This window comes from Microtus oregoni, unplaced genomic scaffold (genome assembly GCF_018167655.1).
Source record: "Microtus oregoni isolate MIOR12 unplaced genomic scaffold, Mior012 000074F_001, whole genome shotgun sequence".
Classification (NCBI taxonomy): domain Eukaryota; kingdom Metazoa; phylum Chordata; class Mammalia; order Rodentia; family Cricetidae; genus Microtus; species Microtus oregoni.
Genome location: NW_024543988.1, coordinates 1,707,121 through 1,727,274, shown reverse-complemented (window position 1 = coordinate 1,727,274; position 20,154 = coordinate 1,707,121). Strand labels below are relative to the sequence as shown.

The 20,154-nt window shown below is 39.9% G+C and overlaps 1 pseudogene; it reads left to right on the top strand.

The window, feature by feature from the left end:
- Positions 1-93: 93 nt before the first annotated feature.
- Positions 94-19,896, top strand: LOC121441218 (annotated as a pseudogene).
- The last annotated feature ends 258 nt before the right edge of the window (positions 19,897-20,154 follow it).

Here is a 20,154-nt window from a genome sequence, read left to right as displayed (position 1 = left end):
CCTGCAGCAGCCAGGGTCTGTGTTGATGTATAGAGCTTTAGTGATCACAGAAAGTCATGCAGATGATGCAGTTCTGGACAAATATCCGAGTCCATGTTGGTCTCTGAGGACAATGCTTCCATTGGAGCCATGGTAATCATGATGGCCTATGCTGATTTCCATGGCCATGGTGACATCCAAGCATGCCTCTGCCTCCCAAGTGCTGGGATTAAAGGTGTGCACCATCACCGCCCGGCTCCAACAAATTCTTAACACAAAACATCCAGGAAATCTGGGACACTATGAAAAGACCAAACCTAAGAATAATAGGGGTAGAAGAAGGAGAAGAATTACAGCTCAAAGACCCAGAAAATATATTGAACAAAAGTATAGAAAAAACTTTCACAACCTAAAAAAGGATATTCCTATGAACGTACAAGAAGCATACAGAACATGAAATAGACTGGATCAAAAAAAAAAAGCTTCCCCTCGTCATATAATAATCAAAACACAAAACATACAAAATAAAGAACAAATATTAAGAGCTGCAAAGGGAAAAGGTCAAGTAGCATATAAAGGGAAACCTATCAGAATTACACCTGACTTCTCAATGGAAACCATGAAAGCCAGAAGGTCTTGGATAGATGTGTTGCAGACACTAAGAGACCATGGATGCAAGCCTAGACTACTATACACAGCAAAGCTTGCATTCACCATCGATGGAGAAAGCAAGATATTCCAGGACAAAAACAAATTTAAACAATGCGTTGCCATCAACCCAGCCTTACAGAAAATACTAGAAGGAAAATCACAAATCAAGGAAGCCAACAACACCCATATTAACACAAGCATCTGACACCCCTCCACCAGCACAACTCAAAGAAGGGAAACACACAAACTCTACCACGAGAAAAATAACCGGAGTTAACAATCACTGGTCATTAATATCACTTAATATCAATGGACTCAATTCACCTTTAAATAGCCACAGGTTAAGAGAATGGATATGAAATTGGGATCCCATATTCTGCTGTCTACAAGAAACACACCTCAAACTCAAAGACAGACACTACCTCAGAGTAAAGGGTTTGGAAAAGTTTTTCCAATCAAATGGTCCAAAGAAACAAGTGGGTGTGGCTATACTAATGTCTAACAAAATTGATTTCAAACTAAAATCCATTACAAGAGATGGAGATGGACACTTTATACTCATAATAGGAACAATTCATCAGGAGGACGTCTCTATCTTGAATATCTATGTCCTAATATAAAAGTACCCACACATGTAAAAGAAACATTACTAGAACGCAAAGCATACATCAAACCCCACACTCTAATAGTAGGAGATTTCAACACTTTGCTCTCACCAATGGGCAGGTCAACCAGACAGAAACTTAAGAGAGAAATAAGAGAACTATCAGATGTAATGAACCAAATGGACTTAACAGACATCTATAGAACATTCCACCCAAACAGAAAAAAATATATCTTCTCAGCACCACATGGAACCTTCTCGAAAATTGGTCACATAATTGATAACAAAGCAAACATCCATAGATACAAAGAAATAGTAATAACCACCTGTGTACTATCAGACCACCATGGAATGAAGTTAGAATTCAACAACAATTCTAACCCCAGAAAGCCTACAGACTCATGGAAACTGAACAGTCAACTACTGAACCACCCCTGGGCCAAGGAATAAATAAAGAACGAAATTAAAGTCTTCCTTGAATTCAATGAAAATAAAGACACACCATACCCAAAACTATGGGACACTATGAAAGAAGTGCTAAGAGGAAAGTTCATAGCACTAAGTGACCACATAAAGAAACCAGAGAAAGCACACATTAGAGACTTAACAGCACATCTGAAAGCTCTAGGAAAAAAAGAAGCAGACTCACCCAGGAGGAGCAGAAGACTGGAAATTATCAAACTGAGGACTGAACTCAACAAAATAGAAACACGAAAACAATCCGAAGAATCAATGAAACAAAAAGCTTGTTCCTGGAGAAAATAAACAAGATTGACAAATCCCTATCCAATTTAATCAAACAGTAGAGAGAAAACACACAAATTAACAAGATCAGAAATGAAAAGGGGGACATAACCACAGACACAGGATATGAGATCTTACTACAAAAGCCTATATGCCACAAAATTGGAAAATATGAAAGAAATGAACACTTTTTTAGATAAGTACCATATACCAAAATTAAATCAAGACCAGGTGAACAGTTTAAATAGACCGGTAAGTCGTGAGGAATTAGAAGCTGTCATCAGAAACCTCCCTACCAAAAAAAAAAAGCCTTGAACCAGATGGTTTCAATGCAGAATTCTTCCAGAACTTCCGAGAGGAGCTAATACCTATACTCCTCAATGTCTTTCACAAAATAGAAACAGAAGAGTCATTGCCAAACTCCTTTCATGAAGCTACAGTCACCCTGATACTGAAACCACACAAAGACTTAACCAAGAAAGAAAATTACAGACCAATCTGACTCATGAACATTGATGCAAAAATTCTCAATAAAATACTGGCAAATCGAATCCAAGAACACATCCAAAGATTATACATTTGATCAAGTAGTCTTCATCCTAGAGATACAAGGCTGGTTCAACATATGTAAATCTATCAATGTAATCCATCATATAAATAAACTGAAGGAAAAAACATATGATCATTTCATTAGATGCTGAAAAAGCATTTGACAAATTTCAACACCCCTTTATGATAAGGGTCTTGGAGATATTAGGGATACAAAATTCACTCCTAAATATAATAAAAGCAGAAGCAGTATACAGCAAGCCGACAGCTAACATTAAATTAAATGGAGAGAAACTCAAAGCCATCCCGCTAAAATCAGGAACATGACAAGGCTGTCCACTCTCTCCATACCTCTTCAATATAGTGCTTGAAGTTCTAGCAATAGCAATAAGACAGCATAAGGAGATCAAGGGGATTCAAATTGGAAAGGAAAAAGTCAAACTTTTGTTATTTGCAGATGGTATGATAGTGTACATAAGTGACCCCAAAAACTCTACCAATGAACTCCTACAGCTGATAAACAGCTTTAGTAATGTGGCAGGATACAAGATCAACTCCAAAAAGTCAGTTGCCCTCCTATACACAAAGAAAAAAGAAGCAGAGAGGGAAATCAGAGAAACATCACCTTTAACGATAGTTACAAATAGCATAAAGTATCTTGAGCAAACTCTAACCAAGAAAGTGAAAGATCTATTTCACAAAAACTTTAAGTCTTTGAAGAAAGAAATTGAAGAGGATACCAGAAAGTGGAAGGATCTCCCATGCTCTTGGATGGGTAGGATCAACATAGTAAAAATGGCAATTCTACCAAAAGCAATCTATAGATTCAATGCAATCCCCATCAAAATGCCAACAAAATTCCTCCCAGACCTTGAGAGAACAATAATTAACTTTATATGGAAAAACAAAAAAACCCAGGATAGCCAAAACAATCCTATACTATAAATGTACATCTGGAGGCATTACCATCCCTGACTTCAAACTCTATTACAGAGCTATAGTAACGAAAACAGCTTGTTATTGGCACAAAAACTGGAGATGTTGACCAATGGAATCGAATCAAAGACCCAGATATTAATCCACAAACCTATGAACACCTGGTTTTTGACAAAGGAGCTAAAATTATACAATGGAAGAAAGAAAGCATCTTCCACAAATGGTGCTGGCATAATTGGATGTCACCCTGTAGAAGAATGAAAATAGATCCATATCTATCACCATGCACAAAACTCAAGTCCAAATAGATTAAAGACCTCAATATTAGTCTGAACACACTGAATCTGATAGAAGAGAAAGTTGTAAGTAGTCTACAACACATGGGCACAGGAGACCACTTCCTACGTATAACCCCAGCAGCACAGACACTAAGGGCATCATTGAATAATTTCTATAGAATTAACAAATGTCCCCTCACTTCTTCTGAAAGGGTTTCTCCATGTAGATATATATGTGTATACTTCCCATGAATCTACTTGTTGGTCTGTCAGCTGTACATTTGCTATATAATACTTGTGGGCTCACCATATGAAGGAAATCAAGGGGATACAATTTGGAAAGGAAGAAGTCAAAGTATCTTACTGATGATATGATTATACCATATATATATATAATGACATAATATATATATATATATATGATATACTTTAATGACTCCCAAAATTCTACTGGGGAATTCCTACAACTAATAAACACCTTTAGTGAAGTGACTGGATGCAAAAATAAACTCATAAAAATCAGTAAGTGGAGATTTTCCATCCTGGGAACCATACCCAAATTATCAACGGTGGCTTATATTAATTATAAACACTTGTCCAAAAGCTCAGGCTTGATACTAACTAACTTGTATATTTTAAGTTAACCCATATTCCTTATTTACACTCTGCCACATGGCATTACCTTTATTAGTATGGCATATTCATCTCCTGTTTCTTTTGCATCTGGATGGTGCTGCCAGACTCTGCTTTCTCCTTCCCAGCATTCTAAATTTGGCTTTCCTGCCTAACTTTATCCTATTTATCTATTGGTCAGTCAGCTTCTTTATTAAGCCAATCACAGCCACAAATCTTCACATTGTACAAAAGAATTATTCCACAGCAACCCCCTATATAAAAATGGCTGAGAAAGAAATAAGGGAAAGAATACTTTTTACAATAGTCTCAAATAATATAAAATATCTTGGTGGTAACTCTAACCAAGCAAGTATAAGCATTGCACGATGAAAACTTCCAATAATTTAAGAAGGGAATTAAAGATATCAGAAGGTAGAAAGCTCTCCTATGCTCATGTATTCATAGGATTAACATAGTAACAATGGCCATATTACCAAATCAATCTACAAATTCAATAAAATTCTCATGAAAATTACGACATAATTCTTCACAGATCTTTAAAGGACAATTCTCACCTTCATATGAAAAAATTAAAAGACCCATGGTTGTGAGATATTTTCTTACTCCATATAAAGATATGCCACTTTGAATGTATAATAAAGAAGTAAATAGAAGTAAATGACCAATAACTATGAAGAAGGTATAGCAGGGACTTCTTGACAGAGAGAGCTCTAGGAAAAAAAGCAGAGTCAACAGCTCAATACAGAAGGAGCAAGACATACAGGAGAAGTAAAAGCCACGAGCCACATAGCAACACACAGGTAAATAGGAATGAGTTAATTTAAATTACAAGAGCTAAAAACAAGCCTATGCTATAGGCCAAGCTTTCATAATTAATAGGTCTCACTGTCATTTTTTTTTGTGATCTGGTGGTCAAAAGAAAAATCCGACTACAAATGGCACCCAGATTGGGGCTTGAATATACAAACAGGGCTTGAGAAAATAAGAAAAGTTCTGGACAAGGGGCCATATGTAGCATGCTAGTCATGAAGTTTCTCATTTAGGTTGGTGCTCAGTGGCATAAATAGGTGCAGTTACCAGCTGCTGCCTGTGGGCTGAAGTCAACTACCAGCTCCATTCACTAAGCTGAGCCTAGCAGGTGACTGACATAGTTTAAGATTTGTCTAATGTGACCAGAGAACACTGAAGGTACAAAGTGGCTATAAAAGCTTGCACTCCTACCAGCAATGGAGGGGTGTTCCCCTTACTCTGCATCCTGTTCCATATAAGCTGTCATTGGTGTTTTTGATCTTAGTCATTCTGTCTGGTATAAGATGGTCTATCAGATTCAGTTTTATTTGCATTTCCCTGATGGCTAAGGATGTTGAGCAGTTCCTGGATTGTCTTTTGGCAATTTGATATTCCTCTGTTGAGAATTTTGTTTAGATCTATACCCCATTTTTAATTGGATTATTTGGTATTTTGATGTCTAGTTTCTTGAGTTCTTTATGTATTTTGAAGATAATGCTCTGATGTGGGTTTGGTGAAGATCTTTTCCCATTCTGGAGGCTACCATTTTGACATATTGACTGTGTCCTTTGCCTTACAGAAGCTTCTCAGTTTCAGAAGGTACTGTTAATTTACTGTTGCTCCCAGTGTCTGTGCTACTGGTATTAGATTTATGAAGTGGTTTTCTGTGCAAGTGCATTCGAGGCTACTTCCCACTTTCTTTTTTTTAATTAATTAATTTATTTAAGGATTTCTGCCTCCTCCACACCACCGCCTCCCATTTCCCTCCCCCTCCCCCAATCAAGTCCCCCTCCCTCATCAGCTCAAAGAGCAATCAGGGTTCCCTGACCTGCGGGAAGCCCAAGGACCGCACACCTCTATCCAGGTCTAGTAAAGTGAGCATCCAAACTGCCTAGGCTCCCCCAAAGCCAGTACGTGCAGTAGGACCAAAAACCCATTGCCATTGTTCTTGAGTTCTCAGTAGTGCTCATTGTCCACTATGTTCAGCTAGTTCAGTTTTATCCCATGCTTTTTCAGACCCAGGCCAGCTGGCCTTGGTGAATTCCCCATAGAACATCCCCATTGTCTCAGTGTGTGGGTGTACCCCTCGCGGTCCTGAGTTCCTTCCTCGTGCTCTCTCTCCTTCTGCTCCTGATTTGGACCTTGAGATTTCTGTCCAGTGCTCCAATGTGGGTCTCTGTTTCTGACTCATTTCATCGTCTGATGAAGGTTAATATTCAGGAGGATGACTATATGTTTGTCTTTGGATTCACCTTCTTATTTAGTTTCTCTAGGAATGTGAATTATAAGCTCAATGTCCTTTATTTATGGCTAGAAACCAAATATGAGTAAGTACATCCCATGTTCCTCTTTTTGGGTCTGGCTTACCTCACTCAGGATAGTGTTTTCTATTTCCATCCATTTGTATGCAAAATTCAAGAAGTCCTTGTTTTTTACTGCTGATTGTCTGGAGGCATCACCATCCCTGACTTCAAACTCTATTACAGAGCTACAATATTGAAAACAGCTTGGTATTGGCATAAAAACAGAGAATTCGAACAATGGAATCGAATAGAAGACCCTGACTTTAACCCACAAACCTATGAACACCTGATTTTCGATAAAGGAGCTAAAAGTATACAATGGAAAAAAGAGAGCATCTTCAACAAATTGTGCTGGCAAAACTGGATGTCAACCTGTAGAAGAATGAAAATAGATCCATATCTATCACCATGCACAAAACTCAAGTCCAAATGGATTAAAGACCTCAATATCAGTCCAAACACACTGAACCTGATAGAAGAGAAAGTGGGAAGTACTCTACAACACATGGGCACAGGAGACCACTTACTACGTATAACCCCAGCAGCACAGACATCAAGGGAATCATTGAAGAAATGGGGCCTCCTGAGACTGAGAAGCTTCTGTAAAGCAAAGGACACTGTCACTAAGACAAAAAGGCAACCCACTCACTGGGAGAAGATCTTCACCAACCCCACAACTGACAAAGGTCTGATGTAACGGCGTAAACAAATGCAGACAGATTGTAAAAATATATATATCTATAGCTTTTTTTTTTTTTTTGAGACAGGGTTTCTCTGTAGAAATAGACTTACAGAACCACCGTTCCCGTGGAGATCAGGAAAGCAGAAGCGACGGCTGGGAGCACGCTCACCAAATTTATAGGCAAACATTAGCCCGAGGCGAACATGCCCCCCAAGGGGCGGGACCTATCCCTACATCTCCCCTTTTTGTCTAAATAAGACAGAACCAAACCAAATACAACTATATACAATAACAACAAATAATAAATATAACAAACAATATTGAGAACAAAATCTTTGCTAAGCATTCTATCTCAAGGAGTCCAAATAATGTAGAGAGTAACTACAATTATATAATCTTCAACTCCGTCAAAGATCTGAGAAGGGAATAAACACTACTCAACAAACGAGATATATCCAAAATGTGCAACAATTGACAGAGACAACTGACTACCTGGGCAATCACCCAAAGTCTCATTTGTAATGTTGAGTCAACCAATTTTGGCTAAGGCCTAACATAACTGACATACCATTATTAAAGGCAAGGAACTTTTCAAAACTATCTTACCCTGTCTTGGCAGGATATGACAGTCCTGTTTTATCCATTGAAGCACGCTTGTATCTCTGCCAGTAGTTGAGGTATGGGCATTTCTTTGCCCAAAGGCCAGTTCTGCCAAATAAAAAGGCTCCAGATGGAGTGTCTTTGGTGCTCAACATTCTCTCGGGAATAGAGCGGTGTTGCCAGGAGCAATTGTGTCTCACTATCACGAAACTCTGAGTCAGATTAAAGGCCATTTTCTATAGCTCTTTGAAGACGTCGAAGATTATCTATCTATACTGAGTATAATCTCTATATATCTAGAGAACCTGATTAGTCTAATTATAAATGACAAACTTAGATGACTATTTATCTATATAATTCTCAATATCTATCTAACTTAAAGACTAAGACAATAAACAACTGTGTAACAAATGAGGATAATGACCTCCAAATATAAACACTGTACAAATATACATTGCAATATGGTAAATATATATCAATACACAAACATTATATAAGTTGCTTAGTCAGAGGTAGAAATGTACACTGCAATATGGTAAATATATACAATATATATTTATCAATACAATTTATGTCAATACATAAAAAATGTTTTAAACAGAGATAGAAACATGCATGCATACAATAGTCAATATAATTTAACTTTGTATCAATATACAAGAATCGATACCAATATATTTGTCTAAAAGCAGTAACTCACAATTATAAATCTATTATCCCATCATTCCCTCTTTTTTTTTTCAAAATGATCCCTGAGCTTACAAAATTCCTCCCCCAACCTTCCAACCCCTAAATGATGTCCCTAAACCCAGGGGTAAACTTTACTGGGAGAGGGAACGTCGTACTCTAGAATTACTTCCAGCTTTCATGGGGGCGACGTTCTTTCTGGGGGTTCCTGTGAAAGTAAAATGATGGTTAAATTTCAAGATCAATGTCTTTTACAATTGCAAATAGTCTTTGAGTATTTTGTGGAGGTATGGCCAGAATGTTGTACAAGATGTGCACCATTTCAGCTAACCAAGTTGGGATCGTCTTGTGCAGGTGGTATCTAAAACAGGTCTTGTAGTAGAGCTATCAGTATCATGACGTCATATCGACCAGGTAGAGTTGTTGTTGTGGGGCCCCATCTTCTTCCTGGAAACTTCAAATGTCACGTCAGGAAAAACTCATTGTTCATTGTGAAAAACTTAAACATTAATAATATAGACATACATATATATATATATTCTATGAAAGGCATGATAGATATTTTCAATGAAAAGTATGATAGATATGAAGAAAAGCAAAGATGTTTTCTAAACTCATATTTCTTTCTGTCCCATATCATGGCTCTTGACATGAGACAGAAACTCCAGAAACTCTGGGTTTTTCTCTTACTAACAGGCTTGGAATTGGAGAGGGACTGAGCCAGAGTCCAACTTCAAAACCAGCTCTCTATATTTATAAAGAAATGTTTAATAAGACATATATATATAAATTAATACTTACAAAAAGTGTCCATCCATCATTAATTAAATATTCAGGGTCCCTCAATTTCTTTGAAGATGAGTATTTTCCTGTAGAGATAAGAAAAGAACCCTGCCTCCAACCTATCTGTATTTCTTACCATCAGTATGTTTGCCATCCTTATGCAAGAATTGTTATTTATCTTTTCCAAGTGGCTTCTCTTCTTCAAACCGAACCTTTATTAATTTTGATGGTATCCACAATTTTTCCTTACCTGTGGAGATAAGAGCAAAACCCCTTCCCCAACGTAGCACATCTCCTGGCTTCCATTGTGAGGTCAGCACATCCTTGAAATAAACTGGTTGATTTAGTTCAGTAGACTTTTCCATTATACAATGTCTTTCTGCAGCCGTTGTTCCCTTCTCATTAGCGTTGAGAAAATTCAAAGTTAACAAAGCATTATGTAACCTATTTCTTGGGGTATTTTCCACTCCTTTCTGTTTGTTCAACATATCCTTTATAGTTCGATTTGATCTTTCTATGACTGCTTGACCTGTAGGATTGTATGGTATACCTGTAACATGCTTGATATTGTAATAATCAAAAAACCGTTTCATTTTCCTAGAGATATAAGCAGGACCATTATCCGTCTTTATTTGTGTAGGTATACCCATGATACCATGACTTCTAATAAATGAGTGATTACTGAATAAGCTTTTTCTGAACTTAAAGCAGTTGCCCACTGAAAGCCTGAATAAGTGTCAATGGTGTGATGAACATATTTTAATTTGCCAAATTCTGCAAAGTGGAACACATCCATCTGCCAGATTTCATTCCTTTGGGTGCCCTTTGGATTAGCCCCTGCAGGCAGTGGCATTTGGTTATAGAAAGAGCAAGTAGGGCATTTCTTTACAATCTCCTTAGCTTGTTGCCATGTAATTGAAAATTCTTTCTTCAAACCTTTGCTATTAACATGATGTTTTTTTATGAAATTCAGAGGCTTGTAGCACACTGCCAATCAATAATTGATCAATTTCTGCATTACCTTGTGCTAGAGGACCTGGCAGACCCGTATGGGATCGGATGTGTGTTATGTACATAGGGCAAAGCCTGTTCCTGATCAAATCTTGAACCTGGAGGAACAATGAGGTTAGTTCAGTATCATCAGGTATAAATTCAGCAGTTTCAATATGTAAAATAACTCTTTCTGCGTATTGTGAATCTGTAACTATATTAATAGGTTCTTTAAAATCCCTTAGCACCATAAGAATGGCATATAATTCCACCTTCTGGACAGAATTATACGGACTTTGTTCCACCTTATCCAAGTCTTCTGATTTGTAACCTGCCTTCCCTGATTTATTGGCATCATTATAGAATACGGGCTCCAGTTATTGGAGCATCACAGACGATTCAAGGAAGAATCCAAGAAGTTCTCTTTATGAAGTTAAGCCTCTTGCTTTTTGGATAGTTGTTATTAATGTCTCCCAAATAATTAGCACAAGCTCTTTGCCATGGTTCATTATCTTCCCATAATTTCTTTAGTTCATCAGCAGTGAAAGGCACTATAATTTCTGCTGGGTCTATGCCTGCTAGTTGACGTAGTCTCAGCTTGCCTTTTATAATTAACTCAGAGACTATTTCCACATAGGTTTTCAGTTTCTAACTTGGTTTATGTGGTAAAAAGATCCATTCCAAAATAATATCATCTCTCTGAATTCAAATTCCTGTAGGAGAAATTTTTGATGGTAGTATGACGAGAATACAGTTGAGCTCTGGATTCACCCTGTCCACATGTGCCTGTTATAATTTTTCCTCAATCATTGTCAGTTCCTTTTCTGCTTCAGCTGTTAATTCTCTGGGACTGTTTAAATCTTTATCACCATCCAAGGTTTTGTTCAAATGAATTATTAGATCAGGTGTTATTCCAATAGCTGGTCGTAGACTGGAAATGTCTCCTAACAGTCTTTGGAAGTCATTAAGAGTCCGTAGGCGATCTCTCCTAATTTGTGCTTTTTGTGTCTTAATTTTTTGCAAACCTATTTTATAACCTAAATAATTAACAGAATCTCCCTTCTGAATCTTTTCAGGAGCGATTTGCAATCCCCATTTAGGTAAAAGTATCTTTATTTCTTCAAACAGTCTGTTCAAGGTATCCATGTTTGAATCGGATAACAAGATGTCGTCCATGTAATGGTATACTATAGATTTGGGAAATTTCTTGCGTATTATTTGCAATGGTTGGTTCACAAAATATTGGCACAGGGAGGGGCTATTTAACATACCCTGGGGGAGAATGGTCCAGTGGTACCTCCTCGAAGGTTGAGAATTGTTATAAGTAGGCACTGTGAAGGCAAATTTTTCTCTATCTTCTTTTTGCAAAGGTATAGTGAAAAAACAATCCTTTAAATCAATAACTATGAGAGGCCATCCTTTTGGTAATAAAGAGGGCAAAGGAATTCCAGATTGCAGAGGGCCCATAGGTTGAATAACCTTGTTGATGGCCCTGAGATCTGTCACCATTCTCCATGTACCTGATTTTTTCTTAACTACAAATACAGGAGAATTCCAAGGGCTGGTAGATTTTTCTATATGTCCAGCATCTAATTGTTCTTATACCAGCTGTTCTAAAGCCTGTAACTTTTCCTCAGCTAAAGGCCATTGCTTTGTCCATATTGGTTTCTCAGTCAACCATTTTAGAGGCAAGGCTGTTGGTATCTCTGAAGGGACCTCAATTGCTTGTTCTTGTACAGCCCAAATGGCCGGTTTTCTCCGTTTGTAATATCTTTTAATATTATTCTCAGAAATATAGGCTCTAGAAGTAGCAGGAATGTTAATTTCGGTATTCCATTGTTGTAATAGGTCACGATCCCATAAATTCATTGTGATATTGGCTACATATGGCTTTAATTTTCCTATTTGTCTCTCTGGCCCTATACATTCAACCCATCTCCTGCTCTGCCTTACTCGAGATAGGCTTCCAATTCCCAGGAGCTGAACATTTACATTCTGAAGATGCCAATATGGATGCCAAGATTCTGGGGTAATGATACTTACATCAGCACCTGTGTCCAGCAGGCCAGTAATAAAAATGCCATTTTCACACACTCTCTGTTTAGGTCTTTGATCATTTATAGAAGTTTGCCAAAACACACGTACCTTAACTTTCTGATCATTATTACTTGTAACAGTAGGCATGGAGCTTCCTAATTGTCCTGATGAGGCACGTTCTCTGCAGAAACTCGAAATGACTGAACCATGTTTGCCATGGGGGCCTGTGAGGCCCCCCCCTCACGTTTCCTGACTGTATCGGGTTGCCTTGTCTATCTCTTATAGACCTGCATTCATTCGTCCAATGTCTGCCTTTTCCACATTTTCTACATAAACCTGAAGGCTGAGTCCTCCTATTTCTGTTAATTCTGGAAGATGCATTATTATTATTATTTCTGAAAGATGCATTATTATTATTATTATTTCTGAAAATCCGTTGTCTACAATTCCTTTTCATATGACCCATTTTTCCACAATTAAAACATTTGGTATTCTGGTGTCTCCTTTTGCCATTGGAAATTGCTTCTTCTACCCATGCTTCAGTGCCATAATCAAATGTATCAACATTGAATGTATGCAAGACCCATTCTTCTAAGGGCGCTGATCTGAGCTTCAAAGGGCCCAAAATCCTTTTGCATTCCACATTTGCATTTTCATAAGCCAAAGACTCAATCATTATATGTCTTGCTTCTGGGTCAGAAATCCCTATTTGTACAGCCTTAGTTAATCTTTGTAAAAAGTCACTAAAGTGTTCTCTCTGACCCTGTTTAACTCTGACAAATGATTCCATTCTCTGTCCTGGGTCTTGTACCCTGTCCCAAGCCCTTAAGGCTGCTGTAGTACACATGGAGAGTGTGTTTTCATCCAAATTAGCTTGTTCCTGAGGGTCAGAAAAGAGCCCTTCACCTAGAATTTTATCTAGGGAAATGTCAATTCCCTTCGCTTTTTCCTGCTGTTCTAAGAGTCTAGCCTCTTGCCTGAATAAGCATTTCCATTTCAATTGTGGTCCACTCTCAAGTACCACAGAGCTCAGCTGGAGACAGTCCAAGGGGGTTGCTCTGCTTGTCGTGGCCCAAGATCTTAGCATCTCTTTAACAAAAGAGGCTTGCATCCCAAAAGTCATAACACCCTGTTTAATTTCCTTGAGGTCATTCATACGGACAGGCTCCCATGTATCCTCCTTGATGACCCTAGGGTTTTTGGAACCAATCACCTTCTCTGTTGTTATTACTGGAAAGGCAGGTAGAGCTGTAGGTAGAGCTTTTTGGAAATTGTCCCGGAGAGATTTACCCACAGATGTAGTTAAAATTTGCCTTTCTACCCTTTGCTCTTCTTCATCAGAATTTAGAAATTCCTCAATCTTTTCAATTCTATTCACCATTGCCTTCTGCAATGTCTGAATCTCCTGTCCAGAATTATGTTCCAAAGCCTTCACTGAGGATTCTAAAGTATGAAGTTTGTCCGTTAGAGATAACATCTCATCTTTGGACATAATTTTTATGGCATAAACTGTGCCTTCTTGTATTGACAATCTTTCCGTCAATCTGTCATAAGCTTTAGACAAAATCCGATTGTCACATTCAGCAGTTTTGATTCTCTCAGTTAATGTTTCATTTCCTACAGAAAGGGACTGAAGCTTACCATCCAGATCAGCTGTTCCCTCTTCCATAGTAATGAATTTCTCCTTAACATCAGCCTGGAGAACTTCAAACTGATTCTTGAGAAGATTGTTGTCATTCTCAATTGTTTTTAAGCGTTCAATCTCTGCCTTAAGAATCCTGGATTTGTCTTGTAAAGACTTTATCATATTTCTATTATTAAACCATTTAGTGCCAATGAAAACTACGAATCCCAGAAGGATCCATAGATGTGGGGTGATAGACACCTCTTGTAAAACCTCCCACATGGTACAATTAAAAAAGAAACTGTTAAATTCTTGAATACTAATGTGTTCAGACATTTTATTTATAAAAGAAAAATTTTTTACCTGCAATGATCGGTTCCTGCCAGTGGTGGTCTCTGTGTTTTTGGAGCCTGTCCTAGAACTAGCTCTTGTAGACCAGGCTGGCCTCGAACTCACAGAGATCCGCCTGTCTCTGCCTGCCGAGGCGTGCACCACTACTGCCTGGCTGGTCTCGAACTCACAGAGATCCGCCTGCCTCTGCCTCCCAAGTGCTGGGATTAAAGGCGTGCGCTACCACCACCTGGCAGGCCTCAAACTCATAGAGATTTGCCTGTCTCTGCTTCCCAAGTGCTGGGATTAAAGGCGTGCTCTACCACTGCCTTTCCAGCCTCAGACTCACAGAGATCTGCCTGCCTCTGCTTCCCAAGTGCTGGAATTAAAGGCGTGTTCTACCACTGCCTGGCCGGCCTCAAACTCACAGAGATCCGCCTGCCTTTGCCTCCCAAGTGCTGGTATCAAAGGCTTGTGCCACCACTGCCCGGCCAAGTCACTTTGTATCAGACCAAATCTGCCGCTGTGGCAGCTTTTGTTGCAAAACTGCAGGTACTTAAGCTTCTGCTAATTCAAGCAGTGGGGTTCCGCTGCAAACTTAGCCAAGGCAGGCAGAATGGGCCTGTGTGGCCAAGTATGTCTCAGACTCCGCACTGGGGCTGGAGTCACGAACTAAAAAACAGCACCCAGGAGGGTGCTGTGTTAGTTAGCGGGCTACCCGCTTGAGTTGGGGGCAAAATAGCCCACGTTGGACTCCAAAATGTAAAGGCGTAAACAAATGCAGACAGATTGTAAATATATATATATATATATATATATATATATATATATATATATATCTTTAATGTAGAAATAGACTTACAGAACCACGGATCCCGCGGAGATCAGGAAAGCATAAGCGATGGCTGGGAGCATGCTCGCCAAATTTATAGGCAAACATTACCCCGAGGCGAACACGCCCCCCAAGGGGCGGGACCTATCCCTACAGTCTGATCTCCAAAATATAAAAAGAACTCAAGAAACTAGACCGTAAAAGGCTAATCAACCCAATTATAAAATGGGACACTGAGCTGAACAAAGAATTCTCAACAGAAGATGTTCAAATGGCCAAAAGACACTTAAGGTCATGCTCAACTTCCTTAGCGATCAGGGAAATGCAAATCAAGACAACTTTCAGATACCATCTTATACCTGTCAGAATGGCTAAAATAAAAAACACCAATGATAGCCTGTTCTGGAGAGGTTGTGGAGAAAGGGGTACACTCACCCATTGCTGGTGGGAATGCAAACTTGTGCAACCACTCTGGAAAGCAGTGTGGCAGTTTCTCAGGAAATTCGGGATCAACCTACCCCTGGACCCAGCAATACCACTCTTGGGAGTATACCCAAGAGATGCCCTATCATACAACAAAAGTATATGCTTAACTACGTTCATAGCAGCATTGGTTGTAATAGCCAGAACCCAGAAACAACCTAGATGTCCTTCAATGGAAGAATGGATGAAGAAAGTATGGAATATATACATACTTCCCACTTTCTGTTCTATGAGGTTCAACATGGCTGGATTTGTGTTGAGGTGTTTGGTTATGTTATTTGTGGCTATTATAAAGGGTGATGTTTCTCTGATTTCTTTCTCAGCTTCTTTATTATTTGTAAGTAGGAAGGCTACTGATTTTTTTTGAGTTGATCTTGTTTCCTGCACCATTAATGAGGGTGTCTATCAGCTGTAGGCGTTCTCTGGTAGAATTTTTGGGGTCATTTATGTATGGTATTGTATCTTCTACAAGTAGCAAAAGTTTGACTTCTCCCTTTTCAATTTTTATCCTCTTGATCTCTTTATTTTTCTGTTCTGATTGATATCCTATATTCATCATCAAAATATAGTTTTTCTATTCTTATTGTTATCCAATAGTCATAATCAAAATATAGGTCAATATATCACAGAATATTGAAGAACAAATAGAATGATTATTAATCTCAAAAATAAAATATTAGAGAGTTATGCAATGTTTAAGAGGGGCATGTTGACCCATGCCTAAAAGACCAGTGCTTTGCAGTAGAACATGGCTCAACACAATCTCAAGATTACTGGGAAACTGCCCCCCCCACACCCGCTGACCACCCCCCGCAGCAGCTGAGGCTGTGGCTCGAGCTGGAGCCTGCACGAAGAGGCCCTGGGCATGTCTTCACCGCCATAGCCCCTGCTGCCACCTGCCCACTGCCGGGCCCTGGAGCACACAGGCCCTGTGCATGCCTCGAGGCTGAGCCAAGGATTTTAAACAGTTTTAACCTAATGGCTTTTATTTGAAAAACACTACATGGGAGGATGTAGGAATGTAGGACCCTTCACTTACAAAAAATCAGGACTATCAGACAAAACCTTTTTGCTGCAGTGCTTGTCCGTTTTCCTCAAAATTCTTCTCTGCCTACAAAAGTCATTTCCGGAATGTTCATAGTGAAGACTTTGAAAATAGTACTTTCCTTAATCGCCCTCACTGTACCTTCAATGCAGATAAAAAGACTTTGGAAACACACTTTAAAATATTTCGTGCTCCAAACTCCAGCGCACCGAGTAGCAGCCTCAGCACTTTCAAAGCTTCAAACAAAAACGATGGCCTTAAACCTAAGCAGGCTGACAGTGTAGAGCAAGCCGTGTATTACTGCAAGAAGTGCACTTACCGAGACCCTCTATATTAGATTGTCAGGAAGCACATCTACAGGGAGCCTTTTCAGCATGTACCAGCACCATATATAGCAAAGGCAGGGGAAAAATCACTTAATGGTGCTGTCCCCCTGGGTGCAAATGCCTGAGAAGAGTGTAACATCCACTACAAGCAATGCCTTTTCATGCCCAAGTCTATGAAGCTTTGGTGCAGCATGTCATTGAGGACCATGAACGGATAGACTATCAGGTCACTGCCATGATTGGGCACACAAATGTTGTAGTTCCCCGGGCCAAAACCTTGATGCTGATTGCTCCCAAATCTCAAGAGAAAAAGGGCATGGGACTGCCACCAAGAATCAATTCCCTTTCTTCTGGAAATGTTCTGTCTCTGTCATCACAGCAGATGGTGAATCAATTGTCAATACCAAAGCCTAACTTCAACTCAGCAGGAGTCAATAGGATGTCCAATGTTCACCTGCAGAAAAACAACTATGGAGTCAAACCTGTAGGCCAGAGCTACGGTGCTGGCCAGTCAGTGAGAGTGGGTCTAGGTGGCAAGGCTCCAGTTTCCATCCCTCAGCAGTCTCAGTCTGTGAAAAAGTTACTTCCAAGTGGAAATGGGAGGTCGTATGGGCTTGGTGCTGAGCAAAGTCCCCCAGCATCGGCCAGGTACTCCTTGCAGACTGCCAGTACCACCTCTCTACCCCCAGGCCAGGTGAAGTCTCCCTCTGTGTCTAAGTCACAGGCTTCTAGAGTATTAGGTCAATCCGGTTCTAAACCTCCACCAGCAGCCACACGCCCTCCTCCAAGCAACGACTGTGCTACTCAGAAGTGGAAAATATGTACAATCTGTAACGAGATTTTCCTGAGAATGTCTATAGTGTTCAGTTTGAAAAGGAACATAAAGCTGATAGAGGCCCAGAAGAAGCTAACTACATTATCAAAATACACAATTTTACTAGCAAATACCTCTAATGTAACCGCTATTTGCCCACAGATACCCTGCTCAACCATATGTTAATTCATGGTCTGTCTTGTCCCTATTGCCGCTCAACCTTCAGTGACGTGGAAAAGATGGCAGCACACATGCGAATGGTTCACATTGATGAAGAGATGGGACCTAAAACCGAGTCTACTTTGAGCTTTGATTTGACATTGCAACAGGGGAGTCACACCAACATCCATCACCTGGTGACCACATACAATCTGAGGGATGCCCCAGCCGAATCAGTTGCTTACCATGCCCAAACTAATGCCAAGGTTCCTCCAAAGCCACAGCCAAATGTTCAGGAAAAAGCAGATGTCCCTGTTAAAAGTTCACCTCAAGCTGCAGTGCCCTATAAAAAAGATGTTGGGAAAACCCTTTGCCCTCTTTGCTTTTCAATCCTAAAAGGACCCATATCTGATGCACTCGCACATCATTTACGAGAAAGTCACCAAGTTATTCAGACAGTTCATCCAGTTGAGAAAAAGCTAACCTACAAATGTATCCATTGCCTTGGTGTGCATACTAGCAACATGACAGTCTCAACCATCACCCTGCACCTAGTCCACTGCAGGGGTGTTGGAAAAACCCAGAATGGCCGGGCCAAAACAAATGCACCTTCTCGGCTCAATCAGTCTCTAGGCCTGGCTCCTGTGAAGCGCACCTATGAACAGGTGGAGTTTCCTCTGCTAAAAAAACGAAAGCTAGAGGATGACAGTGATTCTCCGAGCTGCTTTGAAGAGGAGCCTGAAGAGCCTGTTGTTTTAGCTGTAGACCCCAAGGGTCATGAAGATGACTCTTACGAAGCTAGGAAAAGCTTCCTCACAAGATACTTCAACAAACACCAGGAGAGAAATTGAGAAGTTAGCCGCCAGTCTGTGGCTATGGAAGAGTGACATTGCTTCCCATTTCAGTAACAAGAGAAAGAAGTTTGTTCGTGACTGTGAGAAGTACAAGCCCGGTGTGCTGCTAGGCTTTAACATGAATTAAATAAAGTCAAACACGAGATGGACTTTGATGCTGAGTGGCTGTTCTAAAATCATGACGAGAAGGACTCAAGAGGCAATGCTAGTAAGACTGCTGACAAAAAGCTTAGCCTTGAGAAGGAAGATGACAGCTTCTCAGACAGTTTTGAGGATTTAGAGGAAGAATCCAGTCGAAGCCACAGCCCTTTGACCCTGTCTTTGAAGTTGAGCCTAAAATTCCTAGTGATAATTCAGAGGAGCATGTACCGAAGGTCATTCCTGAGGATGCTTTGGAATCTAAGAGGCTAGACCAAAAAGAGGAGGAGGATGGTTCAAAATATGAAACTATCCATTTGACTGAGGAGCCAACCAAACTAATGCATGATGCCTCTGACAGTGAGGTAGACCAAGATGATGTAGTTGAGTGGAAAGATGGTGCTTCACCATCTGAGAGTGGGCCTGGTTCCCAACAGATCTCTGACTTTGATGTGATTTCATTTCACATGTGATTTCACATGTGAAATGAAACCAGGAACCTGGTCTGATGATTCTTCCCAGAGTGAAGATGCAAGGAGCAGTAAGCGAGCTGTCAAAAAAGGCTACGGTGCAAGATGACACAGAGCAGTTGAAATGGAAGAATAGTTCCTATGGAAAAGTTGAAGGGTTTTGGTCCAAGGACCAGTCACAGTGGGAAAATGCATCTGAGAACGCAGAGCACTTACCAAACCCACAGATTGAATGGCAGAATAGTACAATTGACAGTGAGGATGGGGAACAGTTTGACAACATGACTGACGAAGTTGCTGATCCCACGCTTGTCAGCTTAACTGGAGTAAAACTGAGCAGCCAGCAAGCCTGAGGGGCCTGGCACACATGGACCATGTTGCATCTTGGACCTCTGTTCTGATTGCAGAGCTGTCTTTTAACTGGCACTGCCTTGCAAGGACCGGTCAGTCAGACTGTTGGGGACATATGACCACTACAGTCCCAGTGGTTATTTTTATGTCTATGACATGTGGTTGGTTGATCTTGCTTCAGACCCTTCTCTGGTAGATTCAGTAATGAAGTGTGGAAAACCAATAAGCTCATGAATGCTCACAGGGAAAAGCAGTTCATT